This window comes from Schistocerca gregaria, chromosome 9 (assembly GCF_023897955.1).
Source record: "Schistocerca gregaria isolate iqSchGreg1 chromosome 9, iqSchGreg1.2, whole genome shotgun sequence".
In the NCBI taxonomy this organism is placed as follows: domain Eukaryota; kingdom Metazoa; phylum Arthropoda; class Insecta; order Orthoptera; family Acrididae; genus Schistocerca; species Schistocerca gregaria.
Genome location: NC_064928.1, coordinates 207,808,998 through 207,827,826, shown reverse-complemented (window position 1 = coordinate 207,827,826; position 18,829 = coordinate 207,808,998).

Sequence of the window (18,829 nt, the reverse complement as noted above, 5' to 3'; positions counted from 1 at the left end):
CTCTTTTCTCTACTGGTATATTTGTCTTGCAGGTTGCATAATTTATTCCTTAGTTATGTTTATACCAAAAGCATTTACTCTCTATCAAATACTTCTTAGATATTTGGAAATTTATGTCAAGCTTACTTTTTTATGTTTGTATCCATTTACTACATTCGTATACATTATAAGAAGAAAAACGACGTACCGTGAAGGATTTATCCAAATGGGACGGATGCAGATGTGAAATAAATGTACAATTTAAGAAAACTGGATCATTCATTCAAGTGAAACAGGTCCACAAACTGAGCAAGTCAATAACGCGTTGATCCATGTCTGGCCCTTACGCAAGCAGTTTTCGGCTTGGTACTCATTGACAGTCCGCAGCTTGTGGTCTTGAGGTAGCGTTCTCGCTTCCCGTGCACGGGGTCCTGGGTTCGATTCCCGGAGGGGTCAGGGATTTTTCCTGCCTCGAGATGACTGGGTGTTGTTGTGTCGTCTTCATTATCTTCATTCATCCCCAATACGCTCGGAATAAGGCAATGGGAAACCACCTCCACTAGGACCTGGCCTAGTACAGCGGTGCGCGTCTCCTGTATCGTCCTCCACGCTCCTCATCGTATGGCACCTCATCATCATCATCATCACTGATTGGCACAGTTGATGGATGTGTTCCTAGCGATATCGCGCCAAATTCTGTCTACATGGGGCTTTAGATCCGCAAAATCTCAGTCTGCTTGGAGATCCCTGCCCAAAATACTCCAAACGTTCCTAATTGGAAGAGGTCCGATGATCTTGGTGGCCAAGGTAGGATTTGGCAATCACCGAGACAAGATGTAGAAACTCTCACCGAGTGGGCCTTATCTTGCTGAAACATAGGCCTACGATGGCTTGCCTTGAAGGGCAACAAAACAGGGCGTAGAATGCCGTCTAAGCACCACTGTGCTGTGAGGATGCAGCAGATGATAACCATAGGTGTCTATCTACGCAAACAAATGACAACCCAGATCACCAGTCTTTGCTGTCAGCCTGTATGACTGGAAGCATTCAGGTTCGTATCCCACACTCACTGGGATGTCTACAGACGCGTCTTCGGTGATTATCGGGACTTAGTTCGAAGTGGGGCTCGTCACTGAAGAGCTACCCCAGTCAACTAGATTCGAAGCCGAGTGCGTGTCTGGAGACGCCCCAGATAGCGGTGTGATGCCAACCCGACTGTCGTTCGCTTTAAGGCTTGACAACCAGGAGTGATGGTCTAGGCCGCCATTTTCTTCGTATCAGAAGCTGTTTGGGTGTGGTCTGCGGCATCCTTACAGCACATCCTGGGCCATCAAGGCTGCTGCCAAATCTCTCTGTAGCTGAGAACGTTTGGAGTATTATGGGCAGGGTACTTCACCAGCTCGTATGGAGATCTAACGCGCCAGCTGGACAGAATTCGGCACGGAATCCCTGAGGAGCAGTGTCAATAAGTAGCAAGTCGAAGGACAGATGTGGACCAGCGCGTTACTGACTTGCTCAATTTGTGAAGCTCTGCTCTTGAATAAATCATCCAATTTCTGAAACTGTAATCATTTGTTTGCCTGTAAATGAACGTTACACCTAAGATTTCAATCCAGTTTGGATAGTTCTTTCGTGGTGCGTCGTTCTTTGTTGCTCCTTAGAGTGTGTTTCCAGCTCTTATCAGGTAAGTGTGACATCTCCCGAGTTTCCAAAGACTTCTAACAAACTTCGTCTTCCTACAGGTTTGCTACTCTGCTTTCTTCACTATTTCATATGTCAAATTTGGCAGTTTGTCTTCTGTTATATTCGTTTACCCTGTTGCCCTAACGGTTCATCTGAAACATTCAGCAACATCTAGACCCTTCTCTCTGTCCATGACGTCTCTCCTTCACATCCTAACTCCAGTTTTCATTCCGTAACCAAGAAATTATGAACAGTGTCCACATCTGCCCCTTCGAAATGTGTTATATTTTACAATCTGGTTTACAAAGCTCTGTCTTGTCAATTAAAAATTTTTCTGTGTCTCCAGGTCTCTTCTACATGTACAGCCATCTTTCATTATTCATAAACTAACTTTGAGAGGTTATTATCGCTAAATACTTTGTAAATTATTACAATCAAATTTTTGGTGTTCAAGATGTAATTAACTAAAGAAACACTGTTTTTGCCTTGTTTCACAATTTTTATTATGTTTACCACAAGGCCTAGGTGTCCAGTTATAAACCCATTTTCAAGAACATTACTGATTACAAAGATGATACTTTGTATTGGTAGAGGTTCGTTGTCCATATTCATTATATGTGAAAAGATTCTAATACATAACTGCACAAATTGGTGAAAAATATGAACCAGTGGAGCACTGACATACACTCCTGGAAATTGAAATAAGAACACCGTGAATTCATTGTCCCAGGAAGGGGAAACTTTATTGACACATTCCTGGGGTCAGATACATCACATGATCACACTGACAGAACCACAGGCACATAGACACAGGCAACAGAGCATGCACAATGTCGGCACTAGTACAGTGTATATCCACCTTTCGCAGCAATGCAGGCTGCTATTCTCCCATGCAGACGATCGTAGAGATGCTGGATGTAGTCCTGTGGAACGGCTTGCCATGCCATTTGCACCTGGCGCCTCAGTTGGACCAGCGTTCGTGCTGGACGTGCAGACCGCGTGAGACGATGCTTCATCCAGTCCCAAACATGCTCAATGGGGGACAGATCCGGAGATCTTGCTGTCCAGGGTAGTTGACTTACACCTTCTAGAGCACGTTGGGTGGCACGGGATACATGCGGACGTGCATTGTCCTGTTGGAACAGCAAGTTCCCTTGCCGCTCTAGAAATGGTTCGATGACGGTTTGGATGTACCGTGCACTATTCAGTGTCCCCTCGACGATCACCAGAGGTGTACGGCCAGTGTAGGAGATCACTCCCCACACCATGATGCCGGGTGTTGGCCCTGTGTGCCTCGGTCGTATGCAGTCCTGATTGTGGCGCTCACCTGCACGGCGCCAAACACGCATACGACCATCATTGGCACCAAGGCAGAAGCGACTCTCATCGCTGAAGACGACACGTCTCCATTCGTCCCTCCATTCACGCCTGTCGCGACACCACTGGAGGCGGGCTGCACGATGTTGGGGCGTGAGCGGAAGACGGCCTAACGGTGTGCGGGACCGTAGCCCAGCTTCATGGAGACGGTTGCGAATGGTCCTCGCCGATACCCCAGGAGCAACAATGTCCCTAATTTGCTGGGAAGTAGCGGTGCGGTCCCCTACGGCACTGCGTAGGATCCTACGGTCTTAGCGTGCATCCGTGCGTCACTGCGGTCCGGTCCCAGGTCGACGGGCACGTGCACCTTCCGCCGACCACTGGCGACAACATCGATGTACTGTGGAGACCTCACGCCCCACATGTTGAGTAATTCGGCGGTACGTCCACCCGGCCTCCCGCATGCCCACTATACGATCTCGCTCAAAGTCCGTCAACTGCACATACGGTTCACGTCCACGCTGTCGCGGCATGCTACCAGTGTTAAAGACTGCGATGGAGCTCCGTATGCCACGGCAAACTGGCTGACACTGACGGCGGCGGTGCACAAATGCTGCGCAGCTAGCGCCATTCGACGGCCAACACCGCGGTTCCTGGTGTGTCCGCTGTGCCGTGCGTGTGATCATTGCTTGTACAGCCCTCTCGCAGTGTCCGGAGCAAGTATGGTGGGTCTGACACACCGGTGTCAATGTGTTCTTTTTTCCATTTCCAGGAGTGTATAAATATGAATAACCAAGCGAGGTCCCTACTGTCCCCAATGAACAACACAGACAAACCGAAATAGAAATTCACCTTTCACAGGGAAAACGTCAAACAGAATAAGTAACAATTTGAACGCCTAAGGTTCCTCTGTGTTTTTCTATGTCCCACAGACAAGAGATAATTGCCTGTTCAATGCAAAACGCAAACAGCCAGCCATCACAAAAGGTGGGGTTTGTAAGATCATAAGCTGTGAATGTCATTCTTGCTACATTGGACAAACTGGGAGGTTAATCTGCACCAGGCTTAAAGAACATCATAGAAGTACTAGAATGAAGAAGCGTGATTCAAACTTTACGGAACTTTGGTGAAGCGAAAACCACAAGTACATAGCAGATGTAGAAGTAATACAGACAAAGGGAATGCGGGGGGAAAGACCAGTCAGTTACAAATTCTAAGAATAAAAAGAAAACAAGTCTATATCCCCACACCTATTACTAAATGAGCAAACCCTATTCAATTATTAACATCTTTTAGATGGTATCGCAACTCCTTGATTGAAGCAAAACTTTGGGCTTAAATTCGTAACTGGATAAAACGTTTTTGTCTGACGAATAACTTTTCTGGTTGAAAAAATGGTTCAAATGGCTTTCAGCAGTATGGGACTTAACGTATGACGTCATCAGTCCCCTATACTTAGAACTACTTGAAACCTAACTAACCTAAGGACATCACACACATCCATGGCCGAACCAGGATTCGAACCTGCGACCGTAGCAGCCGCGTGGTTCCGGACTAAAGCGCCTAGAACCATTCGACCACAATGGCCTGTGCATAAGTATACTCCCAGGTATGTTTAGTCCACTTTGTGTAATGCTGAATTGCGTAATTCCGTATGTAATTTGTCAAAAAATTGTCGCTGAAGTAAATTTTACATTAAACCAAGGATCGATATAGTAAGATGTTGAAGTGTTTATCTTTGCCTTATCATAAATTTTATATATCTTTTCTCATATTTGGAAACTGTAATTTACTTGAAAATGGGATCATAACCCGAAACCTAGATGGTGCAGCAACCATAGTAAAATTTTTGAAACAAATAAAAAACTCTGTTTATTTAGTTAATGTACATTGTTTCATCAATAACCCACAGTTGATTCAATTAAAAAGCGATGTAAGTTCTATTTTCATTGAGTGCGCCATATTTCACACGTGTATGCTGGATATTTTCAAACACAGGTTTTAGATAGTCGATTTGTAACACCACATTATTTCTGAGTACAACCAATGTGAGGCTTGGTTGTCTGTAGTGCTATCGTAGCAGTAAGTATTGTAAGTGAAGCCAGTGAGAGAAGCAGGTGTTCGTTATGCTACTGAAATAGCTTGCGGAGCACAGAGGTACAGACACAGAGAATGATGAATTTTCGTATATGATTTGGTAAGGACTAACTGGGCAAGTGTAGATTTTGAGGTAACGTTGTTGCTGCATTGTTTGCTTGCACCTATTTGATGTGCTTCAAAGACGGAACGTTCTAGTGAATTTTCTTCTGTGTTAGGTTCTGGTAGTTCACTATTGAGACGAGAGTAAGTAGAGGTATGGGTTCATATGGCTTGCACTCAGAGGTTAAAAATGTAACCACTTCTTTGCTATCTGCAATTAATTAATCTTATTATAAAAGGTACATTTTGTGAAGGTGATTGTAGTAATTAGGCAATGAGATTCAGTTTTTGAAAATACAATTTTGTATACGTTTTTTCCCCATCACAGTAACCCTACACAAGAATTTAATGTTTTTTGATTATTTGTGTCGCCGTATTGCGCATTGTGGAACACAGTGATTGTAGTGTAATCTGTTTTGAATAGTTGTACGTCCATACGTTACACTGTTCAAGGTTTCTATTTTCCTATTTTTCTTGTTTGTTGCTGGGCTGCATGTTTTATGTTCCCAATAAAAATTTGTTGTTTGTACGCAATGCTTTTCGAAATTCATCATCAGGTGAGTTTAAGCAAAGCTCAGTTGAAATTTAGTTTCTTATGCTGACAGTTTTATTTTCACAGTGCAGTGTTATTTTTTCTGTGTTTGGAATTTTGTTTTGTCGCGTTGCGTACGTAAATTCGCAGCGCATTTTTATAAAAAGTTTTTGTTGATTCATGCTTTCAAAATTCACTTAGTAATTGTATGTAGCATTTTCATTTTGTTAACTTTGTGTGTTGAAATTGCGAGCCGCGTACTTTGACGTCACGCCTCAGCTTATTTAGTCTAAAGTTTTGGTTATCTATCTACCTTCGCAAAGTTAATTAAAATACCCAATAGACAGTTTCAGTTATGGCGACTCTTTTATCAGATAGCGTGTCTATAACAACACCACTGACATTGATCGGGATTGCAACACAGATAAACGAGTTATAAAAAACAGCAGTTCGGTTTACTTCAATTTTCTGTTCAGAATTTTTAAACATGGAAGAGGTACAACCTATACGACGTGACGTGCTAAGATGTTTACCACTAATGTTGTCAGCACATATTCTACGTTTCTTTCTCCTTGGCAACGGTCGCAGGTTTGAATCCTGCCTCGGGCCTGGGTGTCTGTGACGTCCTTAGGTTGGTTAGGTTTAAGTAGTTCTAAGTTCTAGGAGACTGATGACCTCAGAGGTTAAGTCCCATAGTTCTCAGAGCCATTTTTCTCCTTGTTGCAGGTATTATCTCACATTTAGCCACATGTCAAGAGAGTTACCAATCGTAAAACCAATCTGTCTGCAAGGTCCTTAGGATCGTCCAATTATGATACTTACGTCCACACAACAACGTCGTCAGAACATAATCTTACAGTGTTGTTGATAGTATCTGTTAAATCGTTTACGTCAATTAACGTGTGCGAAATAGGAGCCCAGTTGTTCCCTTAGGGACTCTGTAGAGGAGGGTGTTACCTAGCTGCTTGTGCGTGGGCAATGGCTACCCTGATGAGCTGGAAGAACTCACTTTCGTAGTCCAGTCACGTAACTCCCCAGGCGTGGTGTTACGCCGTTCCTATCACGAGCAGTTCTGAACAGGCGAAGCGTGGCACACGAACGTCACGTGGCCAATTAGCACTCACACATCGTCTGACGCATTGCGCCTTGACGAGCTGAATGAGTAATTTCTCCCGTCACGAGCTCGCTCGACGGAAAGAACTGGTTAATATTGCGCTACAGTCAACTCCTGCGAGAACCAGGACAAGATACGACCACCTACAACGATCGCTGTCTCGCTAGATATTCCAGGACTGGTATTAACGGTGTTTCGGCTCTACGTTTCACCCTTTCAGATTTTCATCACTACGATCAACGCAGCTCTTCGTCTTGTCGACCACTAGTTCATTGGAGATGGAGTACAATTCCATAGAGGGGAAAAATGGCAGAAGAAATCGGCCGTGCTGTTTCAAAGCATTCGCCTAGACCACGTTAGGAAAAGCACTGGTTGGCCGAATGAGAAAATTAAGTTTGTTCTCTCGTATACATTATCTAAGAAAAAATACCTGGACGGGTATCACTTGACGTTGATATAGGATATTTCGCTTTTATGACGGAGTGAAACCCGCTAGGGTCACTTTAAGTAAGGTGACCGACTGTTTGTGGAGGAATGGCAGCCTAATGTTCCTCAAGAAACGAAAACGGCGAAAGGTCTGCTGCGAATTGGACATTCTGATTCATTCCAAATGTGTTCCAATAAGTTATTCATGTAACGTCTAAATGAAGTAACCATTTTAATAACCATTTCAACCTTAACTGGCCCTCAATTTTATTCCATTAATCCACCGTTCGGATAAAATACATTACTAGCTAATTTCGGCCTTAGGCCACTTTCAAATTTAATTTATTTCGTTCTAATGTCAGTAAGCTTATAGGCTGCATGACGTATTGTAGAAGTTGCGCTTGTAAGCTGATTGGCATGTGCAGCGCTAAAAATGGTCCCAATAGTTCTAAGCACTAGGAGACTTAACATCTGACGTCATCAATCCCCTAGACACAGAACTACTTAAACCTAACCTAACCTAAGGACATCATACACATCCATGCCCGATGCAGGATTCGAACCTCTGACCGTAGCAGTAGCGCGATTCCGGACTGAGGTGCCTAGAACCGCTCGGCCACAGCGGCCGGCACAATGATTTATTGTATCATTCGACAGATGTGTGTGTGTGTGTGTGTGTGTGTGTGTGTGTGTGTGTGTGTGACACAACATGAACCAAACTTTTACATTTGGTGCACGCATCACCAATACTATAAATCTGAAAACTGCGTAAGATTAAAACGACAGTATGGAATTTACGTACATAGTGCGTTGAAATAAAAAAAAGTGGTAGGCTAGGGTGGATAAAATAGTTCCATCACTTAGACCTAAGACGTTCCATCCCACTCCGGCCGGGATGCTGGACAGGGAATGTTGTTGTCCACAAACTGTCGACTCATAGATGCTGCTTTACAACATCTGCATCTACATGGTTACTCTGCAATTCACACTTAAGTGCCTGGCAAAGGGTTCATCGAACCATTTTCGTAATACTTCTCTGCCGTTACACTCTCGAATGGCGCGTGGGAAAAAGGAACAACTAAATCTTTCCGTTCGAGCTCTGACTTCTCTTATTTTATTATGATGATAATTTCTACCTGCGGAGGTGGGTGTCAACGAAATATTTACGCACCCGGAAGAGAAAGTTGGTAAAATGTGTTCATGTTCTTCCAGATTTAGCGTTCCGCACATATAAACAAAAACTTTTGCATCGCCTCGTTTCCAAGAGTTTCGGAACCTGTAAACATAAAGGTCATTTTCGCCCTTTTTATTGCTCATGAAAACCAGACATTGCTTATTGTACCATCTACAGCGAGACCTTCAGAAGTGGTGGTCCAGATTTCTGTACACACCTGTACCTCTAACACCCAGTGCCACTGATGCATGCCTGTATTGGTCCTGGCATACTAACCAAAAGTTCGTCAAGGCATTATTGGTCCAGATTGTCCCACTCCTTAACGGCGATTCCCCTAGCTCCCTCAGAGTGGTTGGTGGGTCACGTGGTCAATAAACAGCCCTTTTCAATCTATCTCAAGCATACTCGATAGGGTTCATGTCTGGAGAACGTGCTGGCCACTCCAGTAGAGCGACGTTGTTATTCAGCAGGACATTCACAAGATGTGCAGGATTAGGGTGCGAATTGTCGTCCATGAAGACGAGTGCCTCGCCAATACGCTGCCGATATGGTTGCACTATCGATCGGAGGATGGCATTCACGTATCGTACAGCCGTTACGGCGCCTTCCATGACGTCAGCGGCGTACGTCGGCCCCATACTATGCCACCACAAAACAGTACGAAACCTCAAACTTGCTGCACCCGCTGGTCGATGAGTGTAAAGCGTTCACCCTGACCGGGTTGCCTCCAAACACGTCTCCAATGATTGCCTGGTTGAAGGCATATGCGGCACTCATCAGTGAAGGGAACCTGATGCCAATCTTGGGCAGTCCATTCAGCGTGTCGTTGGGTCCATCTGCACCGCGCTGCATAATGTCGTGGTTACTAAGATGGACCTCGCCACGGAAGTCAGGACTGAACTTGCGCATAATGCAACCTATTGCGCACAGTTTGAGTCGTAACACGACGTCCTGTGGCTGCACGAAAAGCATTATTCAACGTGGTGGCGTTGCTTCCAGGGTTCCTCCGAGCCATAATCCGTAGACAGCTGTCAGCCACCGCAGTAGTAGCTCTTGGGCGGCTTGAGCGAGGCATGTCATCGACAGTTCCTGTCCCTCTGTATCTCCTCCATGTGCGAAAAACATCGCTTTGGTTCACTCCGAGATGCCTGGACTCTTCCTTCGTTGAGAGTCCTTCCTGGCACAAAGTAACAATGCGGACGCGATCGAACCGCGGTATTGACCGTCTGTTCATGGTTGAACTACAGACAACACGAGCCGAATACCTCCTTCCTGGTGGAATTACTGGAACTGACCCCACAGTCTGATAGGCGCTGCTCATACATGGTTGTTTACATCTTTGGTCGGGTTTAGAGACATCTCTGAACAGTCAAAACGACTCTGTCTGCGACATAATATCCTCAGTCTATCTACAGGAGTTCTGGGAACTGGGGTGATGCAAAACTTTTTTTGATGTGTATATAAGCGCAAAAATGAGGTCACCCTCTAGCCACAGAAAACACCCCCTCAGCATACCTACAATCCGTACTCGACTGTTAGCACTACAAGTGATGTCAGCTAACGTTGTCCAGGCATCCGGCGACCCTATACCGTCAGTTTGTCACAGGGAGCGTGAGCTATCGCGCATCTCCAGTCATCCACGGAGGTGTGGCGTCGCTCTTAGCACCACGTCAGGCACCGTTTGGTACTGAATTAAGAAACGTGCGTCTGATAAAGAGATGTTCGACCGTTGTACCAATTCTCCTCAACTCCTGACGTACAGTCATTGTGAAAGCTGGACGGCTGGCGGCACTTTGGAAGTCACGAGTGACTCCATCAGATGTTTTCAAGAAGATTTTTACAACCTCCTTCAGCAGTGCTCGACAGTTCCTATCCGTCAGTACACGAAGACTGTCTATTCGTGGTTTAGCTACCGTTGTTCCATTCTGTTTCCAGTTCACACTCACGTCATCAACAGTCGCCTTAGGGAGTATTACAATGGTTGAAATGCCCCTGGCGGATCTGTTACTCAGCTGCCATTCACTTTGGAAGTCACTCAGCTGCCCTGAGCGACCCATCCTATTGCTTCTCTACTGATAGCTCAGTTCTCCCTGACTCCTCTTGTACTGTCGGGTGGGCGCCTCGTGATATCTAACGCTCATTTACGCGTTACATAGGAATGTCTGGATACTTTTGAGCAGATAGTGTATGTGTTGATAGCCTCTCTCCCCATGGCGTGGGGTTTGAGAGAGAGGAGTTAGAGTTTTACAAATGTTGACCCACATATTAATTGTTTTTGGGGGTGTCAACATTTATAAAACTCTAACTCCTGTTATTTTAACAGCATAAAGCTCGTCCACACATTGTCCCTGAAACTCAACGTGCCCTGGAAGACGTGCAGCAACTTCCCTCTGCAGCACTATCTTTCGACTTGTCTCCCATCGAGCACGTGTGGCATAGGATGGGACGGAAATGGCTCGTGTCACTCGTCAACCAGCAACTCTTACAGAATTACGTGAACAGGTCTAGCAGGCATGCATAATACATCCGACAACAATATTTTCCGTCTGTGTAATCAAACTGTTGCCAGAGTCAGCGCCTGAACTGCCTCCGTGGAGAGACCTAGTACATCAGCACCTTTCGTGCTATTTCTGTGTAAATGTACACTACTGGCCATTAAAATTGCTACACCACTAAGATGACGTGCAACAGACGCGAAATTTAACCGACAGGAAGAAGTTGCTGTGATACGCAAATGATTAGCTTTTCAGAGCATTCACACAAGGATGGCGACGGTGGCGACACCTACAATGTACTGATATGAGGAAAGTTTCCAACCGATTTCTCATACACAAACAGCAGTTTACCGGCGTTGCTTGGTGAAACGTTGATGTGACACTTCGTGTAAGGAGGAGAAATGCGTACCATCACGTTTCCGACTTTGATAAAGGTCGGATTGTAGCCTATCGCGATTGCGGTTTATCGTATCACAACATTGCTCCTCGCATTAGTCGAGATCCAATGACTATTAGTAGAATATGGAATCGGTGGGTTCAGGAGAGTAATACGGAACGCCGTGCTGGATCCCAACGGCCTCGTATCACTAGCAGTAGAAATGGCAGGCATCTTATCCGCATGGCTGTAACGGATCGTGCAGCCACGTCTCGATCCCACAATCAACAGACGGGGACGTTTGCAAGACAACAACCATCTGCACGAACAGTTCGACGACGTTCGCAGCAGCATGGACTATCAGCTCGGAGACCGTGGTTGCGGTTACCCTTGACGCTGCAGCACAGACAGGACCGCCTGCGGTGGTGTACTCAACGACGAACCTGGGTGCACGAATGGCAAAACGTCACTTTTACGGATGAAGCCAGGTTCTGTATACAGCACCATGATGGTCGCATCCGTGTTTGGAGACTTCGCAGTGAACGCACATTGGAAGCGTGTATTCGTCATCGCCATACTGGCGTATCACCTGGCGTGATGGTATGGGATGCCATTGGTTACGCGTCTCGGTCAGCTCTTGTTCTCATTGACGGCACTTTGAACAGTGGACGTTACATTTCAAATGTGCTACGACCGTGTGTTGCAGGTCCTGTACGGGCCTTTCTGGATACAGAAAATGTTCGACTGCTGCCCTGCCCAGCACATTCTCCAGATCTCTCAACAACTGAAAACGTCTGGTCAATGGTGGCCGCGCAACTGTCTCGTCACAATACACCAGTCACTACTCTTGATGAACTGTGGTATTGTGTTGAAGCTGCATGGGCAGCTGTACCTGCACAAGCCATCCAAGATACGTTTTACTCAATGCCCAGACGTATCAAGGCTGTTGTCATGGCCAGAGATGGGTACTGATTTCTCAGGATCTATGCACCCAAACTGCATGAAAATGTAATCACATGTCTGTTCTAGTATAATATATTTGCCCAATGACTATCCGTTTATAATCTGCATTTCTTCTTGGTATAGCCATTTTAATGGCAAGTAGTGTAATCACTTCATGTATTCCTTATGCAATGTGCAACAATAAAGGTTGAGTCAATTGGAAACCTCAAAAAGGTATACTAATTTATTTTTTACAGCAGCATAGATACAGAATACAGGCTGGTCTCGAATTTGTCCGTTACCAACCAACTACAATCGAAAATTAACGCACAACAAATTGTATTCCTTACCTTTGGTCATTTCTAGCTGAGTCAAAAAAAAAAAAAAAAAAAAAAAAAAAAAAAAAAAAAAAAAAAAAATCTTGAAGCGTAAAATTAATGCTTGCGAAGAAATCATATCTCAGGGTGAAGCGCTTCATTTTATTCAGGCTAAAAGGTAAAATCGACTCGCCCTACTGCATTACATCCAGAAGCTGGGTCGTTTTTACCTTGGGCCTTGAGGCAAGCGTTCCAGCCAGTCACATTTACGCGCTATTACTTGAACAGTTACGAAAATATTTATTTGGAATATGTTACACAAGAACCGGCTGTTCTTTGCTGCCATTAAAACAAATATTATTTACAGAAATATATCCGCAACAGTAAACAAATTCTCTGTTGCCTAGAAAACACACGAAATTTCTGTGTTACGGCATATACAAGGTGTTTCAAAAATGACCGGTATATTTGAAACGGCAATACAAACTAAACGAGCAGCGATAGAAATACACCGTTTGTTGCAATATGCTTGGGACAACAGTACATTTTCAGGCAGACAAACTTTCGAAATAACAGTAGTTACAATTGTCAACAACAGATGACGCTGCTGTCTGGGAAACTCTATAGTACGATATTTTCCACATATCCACCATGCGTAGCAATAATATGGCGTAGTCTCTTAATGAAATTACCCGGAACCTTTGACAACGTGTCTGGCGGAATGGCTTCACATGCAGATGAGATGTACTGCTTCAGCTGTTCAATTGTTTCTGGATTCTGGCGGTACACCTGCTCTTGCAAGTGTCCCCACAGAAAGAAGTCACAGGGGTTCACGTCTGGCGAATAGGGAGGCCAATCCACGCCGCCTCCTGTATGTTTCGGATAGCCCAAAGCAATCACAAGATCATCGAAATATTCATTCAGGAAATTAAAGACGTCGGCCGTGCGATGTGGCCGGGCACCATCTTGCATAAACCACGAAGTGTTCGCAGTGTCGTCTAAGGCAGTTTGTACCGCCACAAAAGAATGTCCAGATAGCGTGATGCCGTAATCGTTTCGGATCTGAAAAATGGGCCAATGATTCCTTTGGAAGAAATGGCGGCCCAGACCAGTACTTTTTGAGGATGCAGGGACGATGGGACTGCAACATGGGGATTTTCGGTTCCCCATATGCGCCAGTTCTGTTTATTGACGAAACCGTCCAGGTAAAAATAAGCTTCGTCAGTAAACCAAATGCTGCCCACATGCATATCGCCGTCATCAATCCTGTGCACTATATCGTTAGCGAATGTCTCTCGTGCAGCAATGGTAGCGGCGCTGAGGGGTTGCCGCGTTTGAATTTTGTATGGATAGAGGTGTAAACTCTGGCGCATGAGACGATACGTGGACGTTGGCGTCGTTTGGACCGCAGCTGCAACACGGCGAACGGAAACCCGAGGCCGCTGTTGGATCACCTGCTGCACTAGCTGCACGTTGCCCTCTGTGGTTGCCGTACGCGGTCGCCCTACCTTTCCAGCACGTTCATCCGTCACGTTCCCAGTCCCTTGAAATTTTTCAAACAGATTCTTTATTGTATCGCTTTTCGGTCCTTTGGTTACATTAAACCTCCGTTGAAAACTTCGTCTTGTTGCAACAACACTGTGTTCTAGGCGGTGAAATTCCAACACCACAAAAATCCTCTGTTCTAAGGAATAAACCATGTTGTCCACAGCACACTTGCACGTTGTGAACAGAACACGCTTACAGCAGAAAGACGACGTACAGGATGGCGCACCCACAGACTGCGTTGTCTTCTATATCTTTCACATCACTTGCAGCGCCATCTGTTGTTGAAAATTGTAACTACTGTAATTTCGAAAGTTTGTCCGCCTGAAAATGTACTTTTGTCCCAAGCATATTGCAACAAACGGTGTATTTCTATCTCTGCTCGTTTAGTTTTTATTGCCGTTTCAAATATATCGGTCATTTTTGAAACACCCTGTATCAAGAGTGTGTAAATGTTTGTAATGGAAACATCACGTGGTATTAAAATTTTTCTCTGGTTTCGAATTAGTTTCAAATTATAAAAGTGTGTGAGGTGCAGTTATCGAATTAACGTCAATATATCTTCGTGAATGTGCACTTTCCATCGTCATCATGAAAGGGATGTAGCCGGCCACAGTGGCCGAGGGGTACCAAGCGTTTCAGTCTGGAACCGAGCGACTACTACGGTCGCAGGTTCGAATCCTGCCTCGGGCATGGATGTGTGTGATGTCCTTATATTGGTTAGGTTTAAGTAGTTCTACGTTTTAGGGGACTGTTGACGTCAGATGGTAAGTCCCATATTGCTCAGAGCCATTTGAACCATTTTGAACGGGTGTGTGTACTTCGAGTAATACACATGTCATTCTTTTGATTCGGTCAGCTTGTTGGACTAATTCAGTCTTCCATATATTTATAAAATTTTTTGCATGCACGTATGTCAATTCTATACTTCCTCCTAGACATCTGGATGGGTTCCAACCAAAGTTGGTACACTGTGGGGACAAGAGCTACTTTCTTCTATAGTGGTGAGTGTGTAAAACGAATGACATAGTAGCTTACTCAAGCATATCTGGAGCAATTTCAATCACATTTTTTATATGTACGGCTTTTTAAGTGTTGTTGGTATTGCTGTAGTTGTTGTTACGGTCCTTAATCCGAATCCTATTTTGATGCAGCTCTCCATGCTATGCTGTCCTGTGCAAATCTCTTCATTTGCGAATACCTACTGCTACCTACTCCATTCTGAATCTGCTTAGAAAATATATCTCTTAGTCTCTCACTTCAGAATTGCCTTCCTAGTACATAACATATCTATTCGTCATTAACAAAATTTCTCTTCTTGAGAAACGCTTTTTGCCACTGCCAGTCTACATTTTAAATCTTTCCTACTTTAGCCAGCATCATTTAATCTGCTGCGCCAAGAGAAAAACTCGTCTGACACTTTAAGTGTCTCGGATCCTAGCCTGAACAACAACTGTTTTAATTCGACTACATTCTTTTGTTTTGTTTTTGGTCATATTTATCTTATATGCTCCTTTAGAGACAATGTCCATTGCATTCAACTATTCTTCGCTGCCTTTGACAGAACTACTATGTCACTGGCATTCTCCAAGCAATTCTTTGCATCTTCTCTCTGGACTGCAATTCCTACTCACCATACGAGGTGGAGCAGTGGTTAGCACACTGGACTCGCACTCGGGAGGACGATGGTTCAAACCGGCGTCCAACCATCCAGATTTAAGTGTACTGTGGTTTCCCTAAATCGCTCCAAGCAAATGCCGGGATGGTTCCTTTAAAAGGCACTACCGACTTCCTTACCCATTCTTGACACAACCCGGGCATGAGCTCTGTCTCTAATGACCTACATTTCAACAGGAAGTTAAACCCAATCTTCCTTCCTTTCCTTTTTTTTAAAATCCTACTCCAAAATTTTCATTTGTTTCCTTTACTGTTTACTCAATGCAGAGATTGAGCAATACCGGGGATAGGCTACGACCCTGTACCACTCCCATTTCAACCACTGTTTCCCTTCCACGCCCAGCGACTCTTATAACTGCCATCTGCTTTCTGCACAATTTGGAAACGGCCTTTCTGTCCCCATATTTTAGTCCTGCTTCCTTGAGAATTTCAAAGAGACTATTCCAGTCAGCGTTATCAGAAGTTTTCCCTAGGTCTACAAATGCTACATGTTTTGCCTTTCTTCAACATATCTTGTAAGAGATATCGTAGGATCGAAATTGCCTCACATGTTCCTACATTTCTCTGGAATCTAGACTAATCTTCCTCGATGTAGACATTTATTATTTTTCCATTCGTCTATAAAGAATTCTTGTTAGTTCTTTGTAATCGTCACTTATTAAACTGATAGCCTGATTTCTTAGGAGTTGGAATTATTATCTTCTTCCTGAAATCTGAAAGTATTTCGCCTATCTAATAATCTTGTACACCCGATGGAAGAGTTTTTTCATTTATAACTCTCCCGAGGATAGTAGTAGTTCTGTAGAAATATCGTCTACTTCCAGAAACTTGTTGCCACTTCGGTCTTCCAATGCTCTGTCAAATTCTTCTCGCAGTATCATATTTCCCAACTTATTTTCGTCTACCACCTCTTCCGTTTCTGTAATATTACTTTCAAGTACATATCCCTTGCATAGGTCCTCTATATACTCCTTCCGCCTTTCCGCCTTTCAGCTTTCCCTTCTTTGTTTAGGAATGGATTGCCATATGTTTTAATACTCATACAGCAGTTTCCGTTATCTTCCAAAAGCCTCTTTAATTTTCTTGTATGATGTCTATCTTTCCTCTAGTTATATATGCTTCTATATCCTAATATTAAACCTCTAGTTGTTCCTGCTTAGCTATTATGCAGTTTCCTGTCATTCTCATTTTTTGGACGTTAGTAGACCCTTTTGCCTGCTTCATGTAGCACATTTTTATATTTCCTCCTTTCATCGATTAAATTCAATACATGCTGTGTTATCCAAGGCTTTCTATTGCATTTTGCCCATTTGATTCCCTGCTGCCTGCACTATTTTATCCCTCAAAAACCTTGAACCACGAACCTTTCCGTCCTACAACGAAACTGGAGGGGTATCTGTTGAGAGGTCAGAGAAACGTGTGGTTCCTGAAGAGGATCAGCAACCTCTTCAGTAGTTGCAGGGACAACTCTCTCAATGACTGACTGATCTCGCTTTATACATTACACCAAAGCGGCCTTGCTGTGCTGGTATTGCGAGCCACTGAAAGCAATGGGAAACTACGTCCGTGTTTTTTCCCTAGGGCATGCAGCTCTACTGTATGGTTAAAGACTATGCCATCCTCCTGGGTAAAATATTCCGGAGATAAAATAGATCCCATACGGATCTCCTCGTGGGGACTACTCAGGAATATGTCGTCATGAGGGGAAACAAAACTGGCGTTGCCTCTTTCGGGCAGCTGGGTTAGAACATTTCAGTAGGGAAATAGATAAGATAATGTTTGATATAGCGGGAATTAGTGAAGTTCGGCAGCAGTAGGAGCAGGGCTTCTGGTCAGGGGAATATAGGAGTATAAATATAAAATGAAATAGGGTTAATGAAAGAGTAGGTTCAATAATGAGTAACGAAATAGCAATGTGAGTAATCTACTATGAACAGCACAGTGAACTCACTACTGTAGCCAATAAAGGCATGAAGATCATATCCTCCTCAGTAGCGTAAGTTTATATGCTAAATACTGGTAGCTTTAGAGATAACGAAGGGATTGAAAAAAATGTATGACTTGATAAAATAAATTATTCAGCTAAACAAAATTTCGTCCGAACAGGTCTTGAAAGGCCCAACGATGCCGACCGACCGCCGTTTCATCCTACCTCTAAATCTACATCTACATCCATACTCCGCAAGCCACCTGACGGAGTGTGGGGGAGGATACCCTGAGAACCTCTATCGGTTCCCCCTTCTATTCCAGTCTCGTATTGTTCGTGGAAAGAAGGATTGTCAGTATGCTTTTGTGTGGGCTCTAATGTCTCTGTTTTTATCCTCATGGTCTCTTCGCGAGATATACGTAGGAGGGAGCAATATACTGCTTGACTCTTCGGTGAAGGTATGTTCTCGAAACTTTAACAAAAGCCCGTACCGAGCTACTGAGCGTCTCTCCTGCAGAGTCTTCCACTGGAGTTTATCTATCATCTCCTTAACGGTTTCGCGAATACTAAATGATCCTGTAACGAAGCGCGCTGATCTCCGTTGGATCTTCTCTATCTCTTCTGTCAACCCTACCTGGTGCGGATCCCACACTGGTGAGCAGTATTCAAGCGTGGGCGAACAAGCATATTGTAACCTACTTCCTTGCCGATAGGTGCCACTGGATGAGCCCATGGAGGGCCATGTGGTCAGCACACCACTGTACTGGACGGTGTAAGTTTCCGTGATCGGAGCCGCTTCTTTTGAGTCAAGTAGCTCCTCAATTGCCTCACAAGGGCTGAGCACATTCTGCTTCCGAACAGCGCTTGGCAGTCTCAGACTGTTAGCCATCCAAGTAGTACCCAAGACCAGCAGCGCTTAACTCACATAATTTCATGGGAACCACTGTCACAACTGTGGAGAGGCCACCGGCATTCCGATTGTTACAGGAGACGAAGATTTAGTGGTGAATGGAGACTGGAATTCGTTCGTAGGAAAAGGAAAAGAATATGGCTTCTAGGAAAGGAATGAAAGATGTAGCTGCCTGTTAGACTTTTGGACATTCCACTCACTGAACGTTAATTGTCC